The following is a 19,339-nucleotide window of genomic DNA, read 5'->3' on the forward strand; positions in this document are numbered from 1 at the left end:
CCTGTCACCAATTTCCCCTGCTTTTGTTCTGTGCCAGCGTTTTCATTTCGTATTAAATCTTCATTAACCTGAAAGGTTAGTGGATGCAGCGCAGCTACACTGCCAGGATCACATGTTTGAAGGTTGCATGTGGCATCAAAAGTGAGTGTGGCAGCGGTTCGAAAGAATTCATTTGTCTTTTGGGGTTTTAAAATAGCTTTGTGATTATGGATTATTTCAGGGCAAGTACATTTTTCAGTAACAAGTGCCTGAAAATCTTGACACAAGAGACCCAAGGTAAAGAAATCTCAAATAACCTTGAGGACTTCCTCACAGCTCTGCACAGAGGGAGATAGCATCTGTCAAGGTGAAATGAAAGGCATGTGGAAGCCTGGAGGAGGAGGTTCTGTGTTTTCCGTTCAGCAGTTGATGACATTCTTTGATAAGTAACTTGGGCCAGACAACTGTATCTCTTACTCTCCTTTAAGTGTCTGTGCTGCCCTTAAACGGAAAAGCGAAGAACATTGGGGAGACTTTCAGGATTGCCTCAGGCCACCTTTGCTACAAGAAAACTGCACTCCTTCAGGGTCCTTAGCTTGCACAATTATGAAGACATGGCCCTTTTTACTTTTTTGATTAAAAGAAAAAGGATTTTTTTTGCTAATTTGGCATTTTATGGACATATTATTTATTTTAAAAAGTACAGTTTTTTATTCACCTTAGAATTTACTGGCTGAGTTACTTGATCTTTTGCATTGTCTTGAGGCTGAGCTTTAATATTTCATTGGTAATAAACTCCAGCAGATGAGTAAGAACTGCAAAGGAGTTGTTTGCTTTGTAGTCTGATAGCGACTGTGTCTCCACTCGCTTCCCACTGCCACCTCCCCGGAAGGACATGAGCCCCTGCAGCTTCAGCAGGGCTTGCTTATGGAGCCCAGCGTGCTGGGGAGGTTGTGAGTGCCCCCGGGATGAGACCATGGCTCTAGTGCTTCTGTGAAAGCCTGTCTGGGCTCTTTGGTCCCTTGGGTGTGGCTCTTCCTAAGCCTTAGGAGTACCCTAATTAAGTTAATAACAATGTACCTACCTATATAGTTTAAGTTTAAAAAATTTGGCTCTCAAAAGAAATTTCAATTGTACTGTTGGTATTTGGCACTGTTGACTAATGAGTTTGTGACCACTGCTAGGCGATTTGGCTCAGTAGATAAGAGTGTCAGCCTGTGGACTGAAGGATCCTGGGTTTGATTCTAGTCAAGGGCATGTACCTCAGTTGCAGGTTCAATTCCTGTCTCTGGTCAGATAAGAGTGCATGCGGGAGGTAGCCAATATTTGTGTCTCTCTCACATGGATGTTTCTCTCTCTGTGTCTCCCCCTCCCTTCCACTCTCTCTAAAAATCAAGGAAAACAATGTCCTTGGTTAAGGATTAACAAAAAAAAAGGAAAAGAAAGTTTGCATCTCACTTTTATATCCTTTATCATAATCACTTCTCTAATGTATGGATCTCACTGACATTTTGTTAATACCTTTCTCATCTACTTTTGATTGAATGTACCAGGAATACTGTGCTATGAGACTGCACAGGCTCTGTAAACTTCAGGTGTTGGATGGGACCAGGCTTAAAATACTCCCTGCTGGGAAGTAGGAGAGAATAACAGGCATTTAGCGATGATTTAACAGGCCATTGCAACTTAAAGAACTCTTTCATATCAATGACCACATTTAAGCAATTTAACAAGAGGTCAGTTTATTATCTTCCTGATTTTATGGACAAGGGAACATCATCACAGTGACATTAAGCAGTTTGTCCAGCAGCCTGCCACCGGTAAAACCAGAGCCCTGGCTGAAACCCACGCCTTTTATTTTAGGGCCAGTGTTGCTTTTACTAATTTGTGGCATTTCCTGCAACACCTGTCACAAACAAGTGTCCTAGTTAAATATCCTCGTTAAGGGTTAGGAATACATATTACAGTAATTAGATCACGCCTTGAGGAGCCCACAGTCCCATGGAGGGAATGAAAATTATAAGGCAGGTTGAGAAGTGCTATTAGAATTAGATAATTATACACCCATTCCTTTAAGTTCATAGAGGAAAAACTGGTGTTGTCTGAGAGGTTTTCGAAGATCTTTTCATAGAGATTTGAAAGATAAGCAGTTTAAGCCCATTTTAGGTAAGGGGACAACATGGGAACCAACATGGCCTATGGATGAGTGTGGTCTGTGGTTGAGCACCAGAAGAAATAGTGGAAACTGAGTCTAAGCAGGTGGGATTTAAAATAAATTCTAGACTGAAGCTTAGCTTCCAGGCTTGTTTTGTAGTTGAAATGTCCTCAATTTCTTAATAAAGCTAAGTCCATTGCACACACACGTGTGTGACAGCAGTAAAAAAAATGATAATTAGAAAACCATGGCCCTAGAAACTGATGAGTGTATTTATAAAGCAACTCTATTTTCCACAGTGTTTAGAAGAGGTTGTGCACATAGAATAGGGCTCACTGAAGACTTGGTTTGACTCATGGAATGGGCTGTAAATGTGGGGGCATCCATATGTAGACATTCAAAGACGCCTTGCCTTATGGCCCACTTTCTCTCTTCTTTTTCCTGTTTGATGTGGAAGTAGTTTTTATCGTTCAGATCCATGCTGATAGAGTCAACCTTCTGGTGTTAATGCCCATTAATTTGGTGGAACTTTGCTTTCAAATGACTCTTGCTTTTTCCCTTAAGCGCTTTGGCTGCCTAATGAAATGCAGGCCTCTTAATCAAAGTTACAGATGGTGGCAGTTGCACAAACCCTAACTGGGACAAAGAGAAGAAAGAGGTGAGCAATTGACCCACATTTAGAGAGTGTGCTAATTAATTAGCGAGTAAAAGTTGCATTTATTTCTTATTTCTTCACTTGACAGACCCAGTGCAGGTATTTGCCCCCCACAAGGAAGGTTTATCTCCCACCACAGATGTGGCCCTGGAGCCTGGTATGACTGAAGGTTTCCATTTTTAGGTCTGTTGAGTTCACAGCGGTATGGCCACCCTGAGTGTGACACCCTGCCAAGCGTGGGACTCCACTTGGAATCTGCATGAATGGGCAGTGTATTAGTGGGAGCTCTTGGGGACACCTTGAAGTTGAGGTGGTGAACAAAGTCAAGATCTTCCCTGCCATGCATTGAAATGTTCTCCAAGTGGTATTCTGAGAATGCCAAGTAAAGTCCAAGGCCACCTTGGCAAGAAGCCGCTGCTCACAGCACCCTGCTTCCTTAGTGAAAATCTCTGAGCTTTGCTAGAGCTGAGGAATCATGGAAATTAAGATGGGAAAGGTCTATTCCATCCCATCCACCCCTCCCCGCTCCGCCAGCCTGGAGATTGTTTGTTACTGTTGAGTCTCCAGTTCTTTGTCCAGTCCACTTTTAAATGATGCAAGTGATAAGATATTGATCTCTCCCAGTGCTGAACTTCTTTGGATTTGTTCACGCTGTCATTCTGCACACAAACTTGTGTAGCTCCTTGTTAAAATTCTTACACCATCTGAAACCTACATGCCACCAATTTTTCAACAGGGCTGGTTACTCTGTTAGACGGGGTCACACTAAGTCGCTTTGTGTTCACATCCTTCCGCCTTCCTCTTCTCATCAAAGACAATAGTAGGCACCCTTGTCAGATTTATGTCGATATTTAGCTAAAAGAAGGAATATGTTCTTTCTAGCTGAAATTTTTTCTTATGTTTTCCAATAGTTTCTAGCACCTCTAACCATATGCAGGCAGTAATGCAGAAATGTGATTGCAGTAGATTATTTCAGTTTCACTACTGTTTAAGATGCCGTATGTAGTTGGTTTATTTTATTCATTTACTCCTCAGGCATGTCTTGTAGCATGGAACAACTGTTCTGTGTACTCAGAATGATAAAAAGGAGATAATTCTCTATTTGAAATGTCAACACTCATTCCTAATCATTCCTTTGATTTTTCTTTTTACTTTCCTCTCAGTTCCCCCCCCCCCCCCCCCTCTCTCTCTTTCAGTAAAAATTTCTAAGGGGAAGAAGAAAATAAAGTCAGCTATCACCGATTTTTCAAGCCATTTAACCCAAACTCTGTAAGAGCATTATGTGCTTATGTTTAAAGATGGACTTTCTAATAAGGAGTTATTAAAATTGTTAGCTAAGAGCAGAATGTGGTATATCGTTCATTAGAGGGACACACACATATGCAGGCATGCACACACACACACACACCACAATTTAAATAAGGAAATCACTCAGCCCCAAGAGCCTATAAATCAATTGCTTAGCTTTTTAACAACACTACCTCATTGTTTTTTAACTGGAAGATTGAGCGATTTCTTCTGTTAATTATTTTTTTGTGAAAGGAGAGGAGATTCAGTGCTGTGAAAGGGATATCGACTGAGAGCCGGAGGAGGGAAACAGGGCCTAGGTTATAATTTTAGAAGAGCTGTTGCTCTGTTGTTAAACAAACTTCGTCTGCAAAGAGTCTCTGACCTATGAAAAATTGTTTGGATTCCCCCCATTTATCTTGTTTGAGCAGTAAAGAAAATATAATTGAGGAAATGGCATTGAAGAGTACCCTGGGTTATTTGTCATCAAACATGGCATGGGGTTTGCCACATTAAATTTAAACATAAGTGGCTGAGTCTGTGACTGTGGGAAAGGGACATTTTGAGTTTACCTTTTCTTTCAAAGCTCTAGTAGAAAATGATACAGGCAGGGCTAACCATTTTCTTTTTTCTTTTAAAACGGAAACTCTGAAGGTGATGATGAGTGGGAGTCTAAGACTGAAAGTGAGAAGTGACTTTTGAAATGTGATTATTGTAATGTGCAAATGATGGATGGTGAGAAAGAATATCTACCTGAGTGGCAGCATCCCCATCACCTAGGCACTGGTTAGAGATGCAGATTCTCAGGCCCATCAGGACAGTCTGAAATAAGAGAACCTGAGGCCTAAGCAATTTTCATAGATAAACCCTTTCTTCTCTAGACTCCAAAGTACCTTCTACACCTGCTGAAAATACATCTCCTTGTTTGCTAATGCCACAAAGTTCTTTAACATTGAATAAATGCTTTTAGTACATAAAAGCTAGTAGAGAGACAAATAGAATTGCGATCCAGTGGGAGGACCCTGACTCTCTGTATTTGAATCCTAGCAAGCCCCTTCCTAGGTGTGCCCATGGACAAGTTCCTTAAGGTCTTTGATCTTCATTGTTTTCATGGGTAGAATACGATGATGCAGTGATCAATACATTACCCATCCCAATAGGTTTTGTGAGTACATACATTTAGCGACAGTGCCTGGGACCTAGTAAGTATGCAATAAAAATACCTATTATTTTAATTATGACTAACAAAAATAATTTTGGAAGAGGCCATCTTTGTATTTAGTAGTATAATATTGAATAAATGAATGCTATCAGTTTCTTTTCTAAAAGCAGCCTTTGATGGGAGAAGCAGTAAGAAGGTAAATAATATCAGATTTCCAAAAGAAGAGGGCATAAACATTGAGGAAAGGGTTGAGAATGAGTAACAAATAATACCAAAGAGGAATTTCCTCAAATCCTCATCAGGAAACAGCTTTCTGTTAAGCAGGGTGATTTTAAAATGGAAGCTAATCCAGACAGCTTTACACTGGCTCCTTTTCCCCAAGTTGCCGAGCACTGAATCTTCAGTCCACCGTACTTTGGTGCATGCTCAACCTGTAGTCCTGAAGGCATTGGGTTTCCTGTTTTCACAGCTTCAAGGGTTTAAATCAGAGTCTTGCAAAAGCCATCTAAATAAAAGGGTTTAAGGTCAAATAGATCACTGGCAAGTGTATGGCATGACTATGGTGATTTGATGGGGGTTAGTACCAATACCAATCTACAGGTAAGTTTTTAGTCAATTCAATTAAATGCAAACATTCCTTATGTGTCCTCCCCATGCTCAGAGCTATAGATGTAAAGATGTATGAAAAATAGCCCATGTTATCAAGGTTCATGCTATTTTCCTAAATGGCTGTTCTTTTTTGGTTGTTTGTCTGATTTTAGAATTGAAAGGTACTGATTTGTTCCAGAATGTATTTAATTAATTATTCATTGACATAAGAGTTAGGTGTTAATAAGAGAGTCAACATTTAGAAATAAAAATTACTGCTCTTATGTTGAAAGCATAAGATGTTCCAGCTCAGTAAACATGAGTAAGACTATTTTTTTTTCAAGAGACTTCAGCATCCTAGGCGTAAATGGAGTGTTTCCTCACCCTGAATCAGTTCAGAGTTTATTGTGGTTGCTTTTTATGTTTCTTTCATGAACTTCAGAGTTGACAGACTGACGAATGTTTTGGGGTATATATAAGTAGTTAGTTTTTTAACTGGTTGGGAACAAGATTCCTTAAACATTTATCTGTGATTTGCCATACCTTCTATATGTCAGAACCATCTATGGAATTTTCTTTAAAAATACAGATGCTTGGGCCTTGCCTGGTATGGCTCAGTTGGTTGAGTGTTGTCCCATGCACGGAGAGGTCCCAGGTTCGATTCCCAGTCAGGGCGCATGCCCAGGTTGGGGGCTTGATCCCCAGTAAGGGGTATGGAAGAGGCAGCCAATCAATGTTGCTCTCTCTCATCAATGTTTCTTTCTCCTTTTCTCTTTCTGTTTCTCTAAAATCAATAAAAATTACACACACACACACACACACACACACACACACACACTAGAGGTCCGGTGCATGAATTTGTGCATGGGTGGGGTCCCTCAGCCTGGCCGGTGATGGGGGCCGAACGGGGCTGTCTTGCCCAGTTCCGATCAGGACCAATTGAGGCCAGCCGGCCGCGGGGGGAGGGACTGCAGCCAGTGGAGGGGAGGGAACACAGGAGTTTGGCTGGCCATGGGAGGTTGGCCATGGGAGTGCACTGACCACTAGGGGGCAGGCAGCTCCTGTGTTGAGCGTCTGCCCCCTAGTGGTCAGTGCGCATCATAGCTACCAGCTGGTCATCCAGTTGTCTGGTTGTAACAGTCACTTAGGCTTTTATACATATAGACTAGTGGCCCGGTGCACAAAATTTGTGCACTGGAAAGGGGGGGGGGGGGTCCCTCAGCCTGAGCCCTCTCGCAGTCCGGGACTCCTTGGGGGATGACTGCCTGCTGGCTTAGGCCCAATTCCCTTGGCAGTCAGACATCCCTCTCACAACCCATGATCCCTCGCTTCTTACCACCCGCCTGCTCGGTGCTCCTTACCACTCGGCTTGCTGCTCCTTAGTGCTGCCATGGAGGTGGGAGAGGCTCCTGCCACCACCGCTGCGCTCGCCAGCCATGAGCCTGGCTTCTAGCTGAGCGTCGCTCCCTCTGTGGGAGTGCACTGACCACCAGGTGGCAGCTCCTGCATTGAGTGTCTTCCCCCTGGTGGTCAGTGTGCATCATAGCAACTGGTCGTTCTGCCGTAACGGTTGCTTGGGCTTTTATTATATAGATAGGTAATCTGGATCTGTTGCTGGAGATTTTGACTTTGTAGTTCATATCCTGTCCTCATATCTAATGCACAGCTATGATTGAGAAGCCTTACATTATTCTTGATTTCTACTACTTATGGCATTTTTAAGCTGTAAGAGAAAAAAAACAACTTGGTCATTGCTCTCAAATTTTAATATGCATACAAATAATCTCATTTCCTTATTGTAGAGTAGGCCTATGGCTCTGCATTTTTAAGATGTTCAGGTCATGCAGATGCTGTAGGTCAGTGGTCGGCAAACTGCGGCTCACGAGCCACATGCAGCTCTTTGGCCCCTTGAGTGTGGCTCTTCCACAAAATACTACGTGCGGGCGCGCACGTACAGTGCGATTGAAACTTCATGGCCCATGTGCAGAAGTTGGTATTTTGTGGAAGAGCCACACTCAAGGGTCCAAAGAGCCACATGTGCCTCGCGAGCTGTAGTTTGCCGACCACTGCTGTAGGTTCTCAGCCCAAACTTAGAGTAGTAAAGAACTAGCTCATGATCTGATCTTTGGAAAACAGGAGCATACATGATGGTAATTATGATAATGCTGGTACCCACTGTCTAATCCACAAAAACTCTCACATTCTTCCCCCTTTCTGTTTTATAACAACAGAAAAAATTACACCTTGCTAAATAATTTCCCCTTTCTTTCTTTACATGACTAAGTATATATTACCAGAACTGAAAACTACTTTGCAGTATAGAAAGGATTTTGCAACCACGGTTCACCTCCTTAATGGAATTCCAGAAGTTAATGTTCTGACTGATAAAAAAGTCAGTCTTGTGGGGCAATGTATGGAAGCAATGAGAAGTTAAAGGAAATGAGCAAGAATATCTATGTGGATATCCAGATACAATTGTGTCTACATAATTATAATTATCATTGCCTGTTAAGGGGCCTTGTTATGCAGACCTGTTTATAGCATTAACTTAAAATAGGTTTGAAAAGCTCTTGGAGTGGAGAACACACAATACAGTATATGGATGATGTATTATAGAATTGTACATCTGAAACCTATATAATTTTATTGATCAATGTCACCCCAACAAATTCAATTTTAAAAAAGCCTGGATACAATAATCTTCAATAATTAGCAGTGATTGCCTTCATTATTACTGGTTGCATTAATGTTATCTTCAATGGTGGCAGTGCTTATCCTATCTAATAAAAGGATAATATGCATCACTCCATCACAAAGATGGCGGTGCCCATAGCCACAAGATGGTGGCGCCCAGTCCTCTCAGCCTTGCTGGAGTCTCCAAGTACTGGAGGGCCTCTGGGCAGCGGGCACGGAGTAGCGGGGGTGGAGGGGGACACTTGCGTTGTCGCCCCGGCGACGAGGCAAACATTCTGAGCCCAGCCGCGGATGGGTCTCTGGGCTGTGGAGAGCCTCTGGGCTGTGAGCGTGGAGCGGCCAGGCCCTACAGAGAGCTACTGGTGCATGGATTCGTGCTCAGGGCTACTAGTCTACATAATAAAAGCCTACGCAACCATTATGGTGGAATGACCAGAACGACCAGTTGCTATGATGTGCACTGACCACCAGGGGGAAGACACTCAATGCAGGTGCTGCCCCCTGGTGATCAGTGCAATCAGAGGGAATGCTGCTCAGCCAGTAGCGGGGCTCACAGCTGGCAAGCACAGCGGTGGTGGCAGGAGCCTCTTCTGCCTCTGCGGCAGTGCTAAGGAGCAGCAAGCTGAGTGGTGAGAAGCCTGCCGCTAAGGAGCAGCAGGCCAAGCAGTAAGGAGAGAGGGATCCCAGATTGCGAGAGAGATGTCCGACTGCCGGCTTAGGCCTGACCCCTGGGGGGATTGGGCCTAAGCCGGCAGTCAGACATCCCCCAAGGGGTCCTGGACTGTGAGAGGGCACAGGCCAGACTGAGCCCCCCCCACCCCCTCCCCCACGAGTGCACGAATTTGTGCACCGGGCCTCTAGTTTTTCATAAGATTCTTTTAAGAGAACTTTTCTGTGTTGGTTACAGTATAAGAAAAAATAATTCTGAAGAGAGAATTTTGAAAATCAACATTTTTAAGGGATAGGATTAAATGAAATATGAAACATTTTTTAAAAGCAAAAATACCTTTTTTGTTATGTAAACACCAAAAAGAAATATTTTTCTGTTCATTGATAACACTCAGTCATTTCATTAATCCTAGCAAAGTCTGTCTAAATTTACTGATGCATGGATTCATTTTCAAATATCTCATTAATTCCTCTCTATGGATTAAATGCTCATGTTCACTAGTGAAAACCTGGTTCCAACTGACAGATGTAATTTGGATGTAATGGATTATAACTCTTCTTCATTGTCATGTGAACTGCTTAAACTAATGTACCAATCTACTCTCCTTACAGTTTGGAAAGAGTTAAAAAAATAAAAAGAACAAGAACAAACACTAAAGTCCACGTGTAAAAAGGCAATCGGCTTTTAGTTGCAATGTCCAAATGCCTTAAGTTTAAGGCAATCTGTGAATCATTTTGTTTGTATGAAGTCAGAGCGTATGTGAGCTTATCTGTGACTAGCAACCAGACATGTAGTGGAAGGAATACATCTTGGTAGAGAGTCATGAAGGATACCTTAGGCATAGATAGAACAGTCATTTGTGATTGGACCTAATTCTACTGAGGTGAGATATTTGTTCAGACTTAAGGCTGTGAAACACAAGGCTATGAAATGGGGGGGAGAGGGGGGAAGCCATCTTTCATATTTTCCTTAGGCAGGAGTCTTCTTCCCCATCATCATTCCTTTGCTCCAGATTGAATTATTCAGTTCTTTGTAGCATAAGCCAAGCAAATTCTTTTTTTTTTTTTAAATATATTTTATTGATTTTTTACAGAGAGGAAGGGAGAGAGATAGAGAGTTGGAAACATCGGTGAGAGAGACACATCGATCAGCTGCCTCCTGCACATCTCCCACTGGGGATGTGCCCGCAACCCAGGTATATGCCCTTGACCGGAATCGAACCTGGGACCTTTCAGTCCGCAGGCCGACGCTCTATCCACTGAGCCGAACCGGTTTCGGCGAAATTCTTTTTTTTTTTGAGATGGACTTATCCTAACATCACAAACAATATATCTAAAATTTGGATATATAATTAAAAGCAACAACAACAAACAAATGAAAAAAATGTGGTATTTAATCAATATATATTTGCATTTCTCTAGTTCTATAGCTAAAGTTCCCTTCTCAGTTTAGTCGGAATTTAAAGTATAGTTTGGATTCACATGCCTTTACCTTTAAAGTTATATAATGAAATTTTCAGTTATGCCAATGGAAGGCCTGTCCCATGTTGTGTGTGAGTTCCCTCAAAATAGGAAAGAATATTGACAAGACAAAGTAAGTTTAGCATAGTAGACTTATTGCTCTAAGAGAGAGTGCCAACTTAAGGATTCTTGGTAGCTTTTCAAAAGAAGAAAAATGAGGGAGGATATTTACAAGATCAAAAGCCTGGGTTGGTGATTTTGATATGGGTCTTGGGAAGTGAAGAACTAGTTAGGATTGGGCAGTTTTTGGCATGAAAACTGGTCAGCAGGGCTCAGTGGGACCAGGGTCTCGATGCAGGTGTTGGTGAGCAAAATGTTAGTCTTGTTGGTAAGTCACCTATTTTACCTAGTGTATAGTCTTATCTTTCAGAGTCAAAATACAAATACTTGGTTTTTTGCCTCTTTAGAACAGGAACTGGAGAATGTGATGGTTTCAATTCTCAAACTTGATGGAGAAATGATATGTATTATTTTCCTATTCCTGCCATAACAAATTACCACAATCTTAGTGGCTAAAAACAATACTGCTTTCTTATTTCACAATTCTTTAGGGAAGAATTCCAGCATGGGTCTCTCTGGGCTCAATTCAAGGTGTTGATAGGGCTACATTCCTATCTGGAGGCTCTCTGAGGAAAATCCTTTTTCTTTCCTGCTTTTATTTTTTTAAGGGAAAGGGGTTTTGGTGTTTTAAAAAATGTACATTTTTATTGATTTCACAGGGGAAAGGAGAGGGAGAGATAGATTGAATCATTAGTGATGAGAGAGAATCACTGATCAGGCTGCCTCCTGCACGCCCCATACTAGGGAGATCAAGTCTGCAACAGGGAATATGCCCTGACCAGGAATCTAACCATGACATCCTGGTTCATAGGTCGGCGTCAACCACTGAGCCATGCTGGCTGGGCTTCCTTTCCACCTTTTAAAGGTTGCCCACACATCTTAGCTAATGGCCCCTTTCTTTCGTCTTTAAGTCAACAAAGTTGTATCCTCTGACCCTTTCCTCAAAGTTGCATCTCCACTTCCTACTTTTAAGAACCTATATTGGGTCCACTCTGATAATCCATTTCTCTCATTGTCGAGCACATCTGCAAAGTCCCTTTTCCCCTGTAAGATAAGATATCGACAGGTTCTGGGGTTTAGGATGAAGACATATTTTGGGGAGAGGTAGTGTCACTATTTGACCTACCACCTGGGAGATAGAATCCACAGAAATTGGGGGAAAAAACATGATCTTCCTGCAGCCTTTGGCTACCAAAATGACCTCATGGTGCAGATCATTCTTTGGTTTTATTAATAAAAGAAAGGAATTGTATGGCTTCTACTTCTTGGAATAAGGATGGATGTCAGAGGTATCTATTTGATAACACTCATACTTTGCTTTCTTTAAAAATATTTTCTATGTTTTTTGAAAAAGAAACTACTATGTTCTTTGTATGCTAGTTAGCCCCAAGAGGACATGGGATACCTACTTTCGATGATTATGCGAATATAACTAAATGTCTGAATACTTATTCCTACTTGTTATTTTCTGTAATGTAATGACTCCCTTGACACAATACTGTTTCAAATGATCTTTGGTGAGAAATGACTTGCATTTTGCTTTTTATATCACACTGTCATATAGATCATTCTCAGTAATGCTTTACATAAATTAGGAATCCACCTTTCTTTCAGGCACTCTGCAAATATTACTCAACAGTATAGTCTTGCATAATTTGAAAAGTACCAATGGCATGCACAGATTCCAGGGTCCTACCTTAATTACTAAAAACAAAAAGCAGTTCTGACAGGGGCCATTCTGTCCTTCTCTGCTTTTCATTATCACAGAGCCACTCAGCCCGGAAAGTGTTCTCACTAAAACCTCAAATCACCTTAAGACAATATTGCAGCTCCTGTGTGAAGTATGCTATTTTTTTGTTTGTTTGTTTTTTACAAAAAGAATTTTTTATTTGTCATCATTCAGAGCCTGAATTTTGAACATATTCTCTACTGGGGGGCTTATATCCATCAGCCTGGTCAACTTTAGCAACTGTCTTATCCCCAGTGGCTTTTTCAGAACTGTGACCTTCACCGTGAGTCTATATGAGGTCTCCCAATTCAAACCTGGGCTTCTTCAGCATTTTGACTTTTCTAACAAAGACATCGTGGAGTGGATGAATAGATTGGCAAGCCTTTTCTATGTCTCTTCCATTGCGATCTGGAATCAATTTATTGACCACTTCTTTCAAGTCGTTTGTCTCCACCTCTTGGATCATTATTTCCATCATCTTCTAATGGATTTGGCAGACCGGCTGATGCTGAGCAGAAGAGGCCTTCTGAATCTGTGTGTTGCATTGTTTTTTAGCAAAACAACATATACTAGATGAAGCAAATAACCATCAGTAGTCTTGACATCAAGATGGCTTCAATCATGGTCTGCCATTTTTTTTTTTTTTTTTACCATTGAGCACATTTTCTCACAGGTAAGACCCTTACCATGGAACTTAGGCAGTTTTTGCCCTGAACATCCTGAGTAATTAGCTTGAATTTTCTAAATGCAACTTCATCATTCTGCAGATCAGCTAGGCTCACTTCAAAACAAACACGACCCTGGAGACCTTCAGATGCGATTTTGTTTCCTTGAGTTCTTGTAGCCAGTGTTTTTCCAATAGTTCTTATATTGAACATAGCTGGTGCTTTCACATCTTTCTTAGAAAATGGACCAACCACTGTCTTCTTGGATCCCTTTCTGTCGCTCTTTGTAAGGTGCTTGTTCTTGCCAACCTCCATGGTGCTGCTCAGAGAGCCAAAAGGCCTAGGTGACGTATGTTTTAAGGAAAGGAGAACTTGCTTTGTAAGTGTCAAGAAGGTATTTTTCTGGGGTAATTTGTCGTTAGTTATATTGGATAACTCACTGTAGACTTAAACCAAGATGATGTCAGCTTTAAACTGGTGTGGCTGAAATAAAAAATAAAAAAATATGTACCTGTTTTTTTGTCCCTTTTCTTCCCTCTCTTCCTTCTTCCTCCCTTTCTTCCTCTACCTTCTCTTTCATATTTTATTTTATTCTCTCTCTCTCTCTCTTTCTCTCTCTCTCTCCCAGGAGTCTAAGTGACACCTATTTTTAGCAAACCACTTGACCATTCTGTCATGGAACCAACAAGGTTTGTGTAAGAGAAGTACTTCTTCCCAAGCCTAGGAAAATTAAATGCATAAAAACATTTCCTATATATTCTTTACATGATGAAAAATGGGAAATTACCTAAATGCCCATGAAATAGAGTACAGTTAAATAATGTATGAAAGCGATGCAGCTAGTGAATATATGCTGATGTGGAAAGTTTCAGAGCAGTAGAATCCAATTTGTGGTACATTTATAATGTTGATTTGTCTGGGAACTAGTTACAAGGTATGAAAATACAAAGTTTGTACTTTCATGACGTGCACTTTTGTGTATGTACATTTTATTTTAAATAGTATTCCAAAACTATGCATTATCTTTATGCCTAGAAGAATGTGGAAGGATATATTTAAAAAATTAATAACAATAGGATTCGGGTAATGTTGGGGCTTTTACTTCCTACTTTATATACATGTGGATAATTTGAAGTTTATGATAACCATTTATTTTTATGGTCTAAAGAAAGAAATACAAATTAAGGAGACTGGGGAATTTATGCTATATAACATAGCTCAATAGATCTGTTTAAACCACACACAAAAATACAAACTACAAAGTATTATTACAAAGAATGGGCCAACCTATTGCCAGCTTCTGTGTCATCCAGGTAGCATGAGCATTAAGGAAATAGGGGAAGAGTTTCTATGTAAATATGAAGAGCTATTATTTAGCTTATGGCAAGAAATCTTGTCATTATAATTGTCTCATCAGTAGTGAGAAAGGCACAAGGGACAATCTTTAGATCAAGGGTAATGTAAACTGAATTTCATACCCTTTTGTATCTCCAGAATCTAGCAGCCAACCTGGTCTTTGTCACCCCATATGTGTGTGGGATGAATAGATGAAGGGAAGAATGGGAATACCTCAGCCTACTTCAGCTTTCTTTGGCCAATATTAATTTGTTTTCCCTTTAATGTGCTTTCAGTAGTTATGTTTATAAAAAATAACCATAGGGCTATTCTTTCCTCATAGAAATAACCAGAAAATCCATGGATAATATGTAATGAGGACTTTGGAAATCTCAGGTCGGAAGGGAGACCTTTTTTGCAAAACAGTGGTGGTCCAATGTTAAAATCTTAAAAAAAAAAAAAGGAATGCACCAAGGACTATTTCTAATTTTTTTTCTGCTAATCTCTAGCATTATACCTTGAATATTTAGACCAGCGGTTCTCAACCTGTGGGTCGCGACCCCTTTGGGGGTCGAATGACCCTCTCACAGGGGTCGCCTAAGATCATCAGAAAACACATATATAATTACATATTATTTTTGTGATTAATCACTATGCTTTAATTATGTTCAATTTGTAACAATGAAATTGGGGGTCACCACAACATGAGGAACTGTATTAAAGGGTCTCGGCATTAGGAAGGTTGAGAACCACTGATTTAGACAGTTACTAATACTATTTAATTATAAAATGAAGAAGAGATAAATATTGTTTTTCCCTAAAGATGTTGCTATCACAAACGGACTTTACCACATAAAGTATTTGCAAATCTGATAGCATAAGAGACAACACTCATTTGAGCAGCCTTTTCAGTATCATTTAAATGGAAAAAAGAGAAAGCTAGCCAGGAGAGATTGTGAGGTGGAGCCAATGTCTTAATATAATCATCCTTAAGTGTATTTGGCTTCTTTTGCCTATGCTGCTAGAATTGTTATTTTGCATTGAAAGATTTTCTCTGAAGTACTTATTTTTAGATTTAATACTAGAGAGTAAATCATTTCAAATTCTTGGAGAGGTCATGAATAATCAACATACTATCCCCAAAACTGCTCAAAATGTCTATTTCTATGTGTGGTGGTAGTTCCCTTCCATCCAGATAGGGAGGCAATGGCTAATTCTATAGTATTTTCACATGATGAGAAAGCTCCTCTTATTAAGAAGAAAATCCACAGGCACTTCCTCAGCCTCTGACATTATTTTCCTCAGACGTCAGCATGTCCCCATCTCCCCCTTCTGTCACACTCCCCAGAGCTTTCTGTGTGGCCTGCAGCTGCGGAATTTAAACTTGAGTCTTCAGCACAGTGGAGAGCCAGGCACTGGAACACTGGGAAGTTTAACCTGAATGTCAAGAAAATAGTGTTGCCAGTCATGTCCTTTCTTGGTGTGGTGACTTTATCTCCCTGGGGACAGGAAGGTAAAAGCCCGAGAGCCCGGGCCATGCAACTATGAGTTGGGAGAGCACTTAGAACTGGGTATTTGTTAGACTCAGTAGCCCCTGAAGTCATATCCCTGAAGTGTTTACCCTGCATTGTTCACTCTCTCTTCTCTAATCTCCTGTCCTAGTTTATTTTGTTTCAGTCTAAAATCTACACGTTGGCATTGGTCATTGTGTCAAGACCACCCTCAGGTTTGATGGCTCACTTGGAGGTGTCCCGTTTGTACTCATGGCTACAATGTATCACAGGGAGAAAGTGTGTTATCCATGGGAAACTAGGTACAATGATCACCCAGCTCTTGTCCAGTACGGTCACATAGGAGCCACTTAATCTCCAGAAACTATTTGTGACAACACGTGAGGTGTTGCCCATCGGGGAAGTTCATTAGAGACTCCGTGTCCAGGATTTTTATTGGGGGCTGATAGAGCAGACACTCTCTATGTGGCATGAACCAAAATTCCTGACCCCCTAGAAAAGCAGGTGTTCCACGTAAACCGTGTTGTCACATAAACAGTTTCATCACAGTGTGTCATTTTTATCAGTTCTGGGAATAGCAGAAACCATATTGAAATCCCAGTTTCCAGAGGCTAGTGATGGGCCAACGCTGTAAACAGACCTCTTAAAGGCTAGAAATCTGGCCTGCCATGTTAGCCTTGTTTTTCACAATTTGTAAAATAATTTACAATCTCCTCAACTTGTTTACTAAAATAAAGATGCTGAAACTTTATGTACTGCAGGAACTACTTGAAAACTCTGATATACCTAACATCTTGCTAAACACTTAGTAGATGTTTTTCTTCCCTTGCTTCCTCACACCAACACACAACCCCGAGCCAAGTTATATATCCTCTTCATCTAAAATATATCTGGAGTCCACGCAGTTTCTCTCTCTCCCCTGCGATATCCTGGTTCAAATGACTTGCAGCTCTAGGTGGGAAAGCTCCCATAACCTCCAAACTGGCTTCTCCATTCAACATTTGCCCTCTGCTAATCCATATGCCACAAAGCAGCTTGAGACTGTTACACTTAAAACTGTTTAGCATTATCCTTTAAATTCTTCTAAGACTTCACATGTTGCTTAAGATGAACCCCAAAGTCCCTAATATGACATCAGCTCATCTGGACCCTCCAACCCCATCTAGGACCACTCGCTCTGTTATGTCACAGCTTCACTGGTCTTCTTCCATTTCTTCAAACTCACCAAGCTCTCCCCATCCTCAGGCGCTGAACAAGCTCATTCATATACCAGGAGCACTAGTGTTTCTTTGTTCTTGTGGGGCTAACACCTACTAATTGTCTAGAGCCTAAAAGAGGGTGTCGTTTGTAATAATTCCAGGTCAGCAGGTGTGACCTTGTAAATGGCATCACCCTGCTCATGGGCCTCTCTCCTGCAGTGCCCATTTCTTGACCCCTCCTTCTAAATGGGATCTGTAACAACTTCCATTTTCCTTCAGACCACTATCTCATAATCATTAACTATATACTAACTAGAGGCCCAATGCATGAAATTCGTGCAAGAGTAGGCTTCCTTCCCTGGGCTGCCGGCACCAGCTTCCCTCTGGCACCCAGGACCCGGGCTTCCCTGCAGCCCCGGCTTCTTCGTCAGGAAGGTCATCTGGTCTAATTAGCATATTATGCTTTTATTATTATAGATTTACGTGGCTATTTGTTTAACATTTTTTACCCTCACTGTGCTGTGAAGTTTTGCAAGATCATGGGCAGTGTAGCCAGCATCCAGCTCTGCCAGATGACATTTCATTAGTCCCTAAATTCATCAGTAGATGATAGCAGTGCTTCCTAACAGGCATTTTTTGGTCAGTCTCCATTCAACTTGTTTTATTCCACCCCCGACCCCCCCAGCATTGAAGATGTTTCTGGGAGCTCTTCATTAAATTCTTGGACTTATCTTTAAGTGGCTGACCCACAGAATGTATAAAGAATTAATTTGATGATGTGTTGGAATGTTACACCTCTGCAAAAGTTCTCAGGCATACCGGTTTGCTGGTGATTTGTGTGCATTTTAAATTAAATGGACATGCTCCAAATTTCATTTCAGTACTTAAAAAAATAATGGTACTATTCAATAAAAAAAATTCTCTTTATATCAATTAATTTATCTTATCCTTGTAGGTATGAATTTGCTCTCATTTCCTGGAAGTGGTCAAGCACAAAATTGGTTTCTATGAACAAAGCAATATACCGAGGATGCTAGGAAGACCCTCTGGCGTTTCCCCACCATTTGGCTGGTGATGCAGACAGTACTGCCTTTTTTCTTCTTCAAAGGCCCAAACAAGTCAAAGAGGTCTACAGGTTTAGGAGAGAATTTAAAATTCAGCTCAGCTGCTGTCATCCTGCTGTTTGGAGACCATATTCTCAGAGAGTCAGAGCTTTTATTTTGTTTCAGACTCAACCCAAAGTGAAGGGTTTGCATATCAATTTTCCACTCTCTTTGTGAATTTGTTTATGCGCCGATTTCTACATCTGGGCATCACAAATTTGCAGGCATATGTATGTCAGAAGTCTGTATACTTAACATCTCTGTCTCTTCAAGGGCTAAGAAAAAATTGAGAATTGGGATTTAAGACCACTTTAATGATGCAATGTAGGTTTTTCATTGATCTTAATTCAATACAACAAGTTAAATTTTGATTGTGAAAGCTGGCTGTGGACACAGTTGGTTGCCTACCCTCTAGGGTTCCTCTTTGCCAGCACTGCTATTCTTGACTGTATGGCTCAAAGATACAAGACTCACTTCTTCTGAAGTCCCAGCAGCCAGAGGATGGGCATGTGGCACAATGGTACCCGAGAGGACATTTGACAACAGGGTCTGGGCACAGTTAGCTTGGGGACTCCTGGAAATGGTTCTCTGATGATAAAAACAGCTGTGTGTGGAGAAACTGCTTTTGGGTAAAGTTAATAAGGATGTGATGCCTGGAGCAATGGCAGCCCTCTTTCAACCATGCAAAGCCACGCCTGAGAATGGCCACGTGGCAAGAAGGAAACGGGTGGTCTTTAATGACAACCTAGGGCAGCGGCTGCCTTGGAAGCACTTGGCCCTGATACTCTTGCATTTTAGTGCATGCCCTTGTTGAAGAGGCTTGTTTGTTCCAACCTTATTGCTATCCTCCCCTGACCTGAAAGCCACTGTAGTTCAGATTCTGTTTCTTGAGTCAAAAGCAAACAAACAAAAAACACATGCTAAGCCACTAGGAAAATTAATTTAAAAATTCAAATGCATGTATAATACGTGTATCTTTAAGATATCCACTTTGAGTGTGTGTTTGTGTGCATATTCTGGTGAAATA

The 19,339-nt window shown here is 41.1% G+C and overlaps 1 protein-coding gene and 1 pseudogene across 4 annotated transcripts in view; one reads left to right on the forward strand and one right to left on the reverse strand.

Moving 5' to 3' along the window:
- UNC5D (unc-5 netrin receptor D) overlaps positions 1–19,339 on the forward strand; it is a 530,300-nt gene that overhangs the window by 134,167 nt on the left and 376,794 nt on the right. The gene's annotated exons all lie outside the window — the stretch shown is intronic.
- On the reverse strand, positions 12,666–13,479 carry LOC139004957 (small ribosomal subunit protein eS1-like; annotated as a pseudogene).

This window comes from Myotis yumanensis, unplaced genomic scaffold (assembly GCF_028538775.1).
Source record: "Myotis yumanensis isolate MYYU_CA2020_CCGP unplaced genomic scaffold, mMyoYum1.0.hap1 SCAF_3, whole genome shotgun sequence".
In the NCBI taxonomy this organism is placed as follows: domain Eukaryota; kingdom Metazoa; phylum Chordata; class Mammalia; order Chiroptera; family Vespertilionidae; genus Myotis; species Myotis yumanensis.